Source organism: Crinia signifera, chromosome 4 (genome assembly GCF_055691185.1).
Source record: "Crinia signifera chromosome 4, ASM5569118v1, whole genome shotgun sequence".
Classification (NCBI taxonomy): Eukaryota; Metazoa; Chordata; class Amphibia; order Anura; family Myobatrachidae; genus Crinia; species Crinia signifera.
The window spans coordinates 111,561,770-111,567,769 of NC_139220.1; the positions used below are offsets into that span (position 1 = coordinate 111,561,770).

The window sequence follows — 6,000 nt, forward strand, 5'->3', positions numbered from 1 at the left end:
GTTGGGGATCGGGATGTCTTAAAATGGGAGCGGACACAAAAGCTTGTTTTAAGGCCCGGAATGCCTCTTCTGCCTGGGGAGGCCACTGGGATGGATCTGCTTCCTTTTTTGTGAGCGCCACGATGGGAGCTACCACATCAGAAAAAGAGCGGATAAACCGCCTATAGTAATTTGCAAACCCTAAAAATCTTTGGACAGCTTTAAGGGTCGTGGGCTTGACCCAATCTAACACTGCTTGCAGTTTTTTGGGTTCCATATAAAAGCCTTCCGAGGAAATCACGTATCCTAAAAAGGATACCTTAGTAACTTCGAATTCGCACTTCTCAGGCTTAGCAAAGAGACGATGTTCTCTAAGCCTTTGAAGAATTAACCTGACCTGATGGCGATGTTCTTCCAACGAGCTGGAGTAGATCAAAATGTCGTCTAAATAGACCACAGCGAAGACTCCCAAGAAATCTCTAAGGATGTCATTGATGAAATCTTGGAAGACCGCTGGTGCGTTGGACAAGCCGAATGGCATTACGAGATATTCGTAGTGCCCTGTTTGGGTACTAAAGGCAGTCTTCCATTCGTCTCCCGCTTTTATGCGGACAAGGTTGTAGGCACCGCGCAGGTCAATCTTAGAAAAGATCTTAGCGGTGCGAAGCTGGTCAAACAACACAGATATTAATGGTAATGGATACGTGTTTTTTACCGTTATCTTGTTGAGTGCCCTGTAATCTATACAGGGTCTTAAGGAGCCATCCTTTTTGGAAACAAAAAAGAACCCTGCACTTAAGGGAGACTTTGAGGGCCGAATAAAGCCTTTAGCCAAATTTTCTTGAATATAGGTATTCATGGACTGCGTCTCAGGTCCAGACAAGGAATAAAGTCTGGCTTTGGGAAATTGTGCCTTGGGAATTAGCTCAATGGCGCAATCGTATGTGCGATGAGGGGGTAAGACCTCAGCTTCGCCTTTAGAAAAGACATCCTGGAAGTCAGCGTAGGCCGCTGGAATCCCCTCCACGGAAACCATTGCCCCGAGTATAGGCTGCCCTAGGCAATGACTGGAGCAATGATTACTCCAACGAGTTATTTCCCCTGCCTGCCAGTCAATCTGTGGGTTATGAATCCGGAGCCAGGGGTGACCCAAAACGATCGGCACAGTGGCGCATGAGATAAGAAAGAAAGAAATTTTTTCTGTATGAAAAATGCCCACACGTAGGGAAACTGGCGGGGTCTGATGGCGGACCACTCCGTTGACCAACGGGCTGCCGTCCAGGCCTCGCATTATTACAGGTTTTTTCAGAGGGAGCAGGGGGATGGCCAGTCTTTCAGCCAGCTGAATATCTAGAAAATTCCCAGCTGCCCTGCTATCAATAAATGCAGTAACTGACATCTTCACCTCTATACCCTGAATCTCAGTAGGGACTAATAATGCATTGTGAGGGGAAATAAGAAGAGAACCAAAGTGAATCCCCTCTGCATTCACTTGGTTTTGGCGTTTCCCGACTTGTTGGGACAAGCGCGGAGGAAATGCCCTTTGCTCCCGCAATAAATGCATAAACCGGCATTCATCCGGCGAGCTCTCTCATCTGAGGTGATGCGGTAAGCACCAATTTGCATTGGTTCTTCTTCGTCCTCTGAGGGTACAAAGCCGAGGGAAGTAGGCCTCAAACTAGGTCCTCTCTCAGACCTGCGTTCCCTAAGACGCCGATCAATTTTAATCGATAACTCCATGAGTTTATCAAGGGATCCCGGGACGGGATACTGGATAAGGCTATCTTTAATGGCTTCAGAAAGCCCTAGCCTGAATTGGCTACGTAATGCCGGGTCATTCCAGCCACAGTCATTCGACCACCGTCGGAATTCTGTGCGATATGCTTCTGCAGGGTTCCGGCCCTGCCTGAGAGAGCACAGATGACTCTCGGCAGACGCCTCTCTATCAGGGTCATCATATAGAAGTCCTAATGATTTAAAGAAAGCATCCACCGACGCTAAGGCGGGATTATCGGACTTTAACCCAAAAGCCCAAGTCTGGGGATCCCCCTGAAGCAAAGACATAATTAAACCAACTTGCTGTAATTCAGAGCCGGATGACCGGGGTCGCAGTTTGAAATAAAGCTTACAACTTTCTCTAAAATTAAAGAAATCCTTCCGGTTACCCGAAAACCGGTCTGGAAGATTAATTTTGGGTTCTACCAGAACCGGCGGATTTCCTCGTACACCCTCCTCCTGGGTTTTCATCCTAAGAGATAAATTTTGAACCATCTGCGTTAAACCTTGTAATTGACTGGCAAATGCCTGGGCCTGACCCTCAGGAGTGGGATTCATCTTAATAACAGATCCACACCAGAGACAACAAAGATATACACACCCAAAATGCTATCTGTCCAGAAAAACGGGAGAATAAGAAAGGGGAAGGGAGAGAGGGAAAAAGAAAAAATCTTTTTTTTTTTTTTTTTTGTATGGCCGGTGATAATGTTAGGTTTCGGGTGTGACCCCACCGCCGGGACTGCTGTTTAGGACAGCCACGGCCAAACCCTATACTACCTCTGTTGTACCCCCCAGGCTGGGTGACCGACTCCTGCAGGTGTTACTAGGCTTCGCCTGTAGCCGCCACGTTTGAATGGGTAGGTTAAGCCCACCCAAGCTCCGGTGCAGCCAGGTGTTATGAGAGGACAAGGAGCCGGGGACCCCCCTAGGGTATGGTCAAGAGGAAAGCTGACTGAGGGGCCTAACTGAAATTAACAAACGGCGACTTGCCGGGCCCTGGCTAACGCAACTAAGCGCCCGCGACCTGGTCGCCACAACCCGCGACAACCGTCGCCCAGGGAACCATACAAAATATAAGACACAATACCAAAGTATACAAAGAGCAGGAGGGACTGGAAAACCCCAGAAAAACTGGGAGACAAGGGGAGAGAATGAGTGGGAAGCAATGGACCTTCCCAGCATAAATGACCTGCCAATGCGGCAGACAGAGAACACAGGTAATGAGTAAGGTAATGACAATAAAGAAGGTGTGAATGAAACTACCCCAAAGGGGCAACTCACGACACAGGAGGAACCAATGGAAGAGGAGACCACGAAGGAGCCGCTGGGAACAGCAGGGAAACGGACCGGAGAGCAGCAGACAGATAGGTCCAAACAGGAGCTATCACCGGCGAGGACTGCAGGGCTGGCTTCCTAGATAAGAAGGCTAGGAGCCAATGAGAATGGAGGCCTGAGTCCCGCCTGTCATAACGAGTCCTTTCCGACACCTGCGGCCTGTTGAATTTCGCGGCTTTTCCTCTCTGCCTAGCAGCGTCTGCCGTTGCTAAGCAACGGCGCTGCCGCGTCTCAGGCGCTGAGAGACGTGAGGAGGGAGGACGGGCGTCACGCTCCGACGCTGCGTCCTCCGGCGTCCCTGGTTGCTAGGCAACCGGACGTCAGAGCCGGAAGGACAGGCGGCTAAGCGTACATGCCGCTCTGTCCTTCCAGAAGCGCTCCCACGGCGCCTAACATAAGTGACGCACAAAAATAAAAATTTCCTTCCAAAGTTGCACAAACAAAATCTTTTGCCGCACACAGCCTTCATAAAATTAGAGGGAACATTGGTCATGGGCATAATGGTGTGTTCCATAATGTGTAATGGGTATAATGGATTGTGTAATATTCTGTAATAAGCAGTACGGTGTGTTCCATAATGTGTAATGGGCATTATGGTATGTTCCATAATGTGTAATGGGCATTACGGTGTGTTCCATAATGTGTAATGGGTAACACCTCCTTTTCTGATACCATGCCTTTGTGTAGGTCCAGCACTCGGCTTACTTGTACAGCCGCTCCTATGCCCCCTGTGACGTGAGTAATAGATAGGGTAGTATGCAGTGGCACTCGGGAGTCTCATCAAATATCCAAAAGTGATTTATTTAGTGCAGTAATGTAATCTCAAATGAGCCAACGTTTTCGGGGCCAAACATGCCCCTTTTTCTCACCTTGAACATAAATAAATGAACAGGACATTCCCTTAAATAGCCAGTCAAAAATTCCAATTGCACTGCATGTGGAAGTTATTTTCTCCCCCGAAAGTAGAGAACAGAGAATGATATATTATCCTATTCCTAAAACAAAATGGGTGCTCTACTGGAAAACTCTTTTTGGGTATCACACCGTGCCTGTCAGCAACATTTACTGAATGCATCGGGACAAGTTTTTAAGAACATCTGACTAATGTTGACTGGCAGTGTTTGCCTCTGGTAATGTCCTCATAATGTCAAATTGTTGAGAGTCCTCTACTAACCCCTTCTCTTCCTACAGCCATCCCCATATCACCAAGCAAGTGCCATCTGTGAGTGGATCGTGGCTTTTGGATTTGTTACATTTTTTCTTACTTTTATCAGAGATTTCCAGGTTGGTATAAATTACAATCAACGCATTTAATGAGATCAGACATTAGCATTTCCAATGTTACCTCATACTGGAGATTATATGGTCTTGGAATAGTATTTTGCGCTGCATTAAATTGTTTTTATTTTCCTTTTTACATGAGTTTTGACATTTTTGTTTTTCATGGTCCATTATGCATTCAGGACCCTGTCAGTGTGTATGGATACTCGAAATCTCTATTGCATAGGTTCTCAAACTCTGTCCTGAGGACCCCACACAGGAAATGCTTATCATGTCTCCTCACAGAATCACAAGTGAGATAATTAGCTCCACCTGTGGATCTTTTAAAATGTGTCAGTGAGTAAAGGCCCATACACACTAGATGATATGAAAGATGTTCAATAGACAGGTAGTCAGCGTTTTCTCTGAACCTCTGGGCAAATGATATTGAGCATACACACTGAACGCCATTGGTAACTGATATCATTATGTGACATCATCGAGACCTGCAGAACATGCGGGCTATTTTGGCTATATAGAGAAATTGACCTGCACGTTCTGTGGACATAAATCATGATTAACGACGTGCAGGAGGGCATATCATTAACCATATGGCCCGTATTCAATGATCCTCGCCGTTTAACCCCAGTGCCGGCTGCTTACCCTATTCAACATGCCAGGGAAATCCTCACTTTCAGTGGACGGCAGCTAATGCAGGGAGCCTGCTGCATTTAGCCACAAGCCTTGCTGTTTTAGCGTCCGCTTATGCCGTTTCAACCTCACTCCAAAAACCTAGTGAGGGGGAAATGCCGTGTGCAGGAGGGGCAGTTGAATACTGACCTGCGAGCTGTGACAGCGAGAAGGCAGCACTGCTCATAGAAACCGTTGAATAAACCCCATTGAGTGTACACACTAGATGATATTGTGAATCTTATCGCTCACGAGCCCCTCTAGTGTGTATGGGGCTTAGTAACCTGTGCAACTGTCAGATGACCTGGAAAGTGTGAACTGTGTGGGGTCCTGGGGACAGAGTTTGAGAACCACTGCTCTATAGAAAATCATCTCCCTCTTACCGGCTGTTCTAGCTTTGGCAAATTTGTCTACCAGATCATAACTTTAGATAGGAGTAATTATGTATAGAATTATATATAATATTAATTTGCATAACCTTCCTTTATCAGTGTCCATAAGCACTACACTATTTCTCCTAATGAGTGTCCTAACTTGTGTCTTTTCAGGCTGTGACTATAAGACTTTCCACAGAAATACATGATGATTTTTGACAGGAGCTCCTACATGTTCACATTGCCTTCGTCGATCAGAGAAGGTTGACACTGATTTACTGGTGCCCAATTTGCACTATATAGTCTGCTCTAGTCGCAGAAATATCAGGTCAACATTTCCTAGTATTTTTATGTTTTATATTTTTTCAGCAATAAATAATTTAAAATTCATGTTCTCTGGTTGATTTATTGCTTATTCAGTAAGTAAGTATCCATTAGATTTCCAAGATCGTAATTGTATGGTCATTCTATAGTAGCTCTGAGTCTGTATTATACATTAAAGGCCAGATGTATCAAGCTTCAAAAAGTGATAAAGTGGAGAGTGATAAACAGTCAGCCAATCAGCTCATACCTGCCATTTTACAGG

The 6,000-nt window shown here is 46.0% G+C and overlaps 1 long non-coding RNA gene across 1 annotated transcript in view; it reads left to right on the top strand.

Moving 5' to 3' along the window:
* LOC146074300 (uncharacterized) overlaps positions 1–5,741 on the top strand; it is a 24,185-nt gene extending 18,444 nt beyond the window's left edge. Inside the window, exons 2-3 of the long non-coding RNA XR_014473403.1 lie at positions 4,282–4,374; positions 5,589–5,741. This is a non-coding gene — a long non-coding RNA (uncharacterized LOC146074300). The remainder of the gene's footprint in view (positions 1–4,281; positions 4,375–5,588) is intronic.
* The last annotated feature ends 259 nt before the right edge of the window (positions 5,742–6,000 follow it).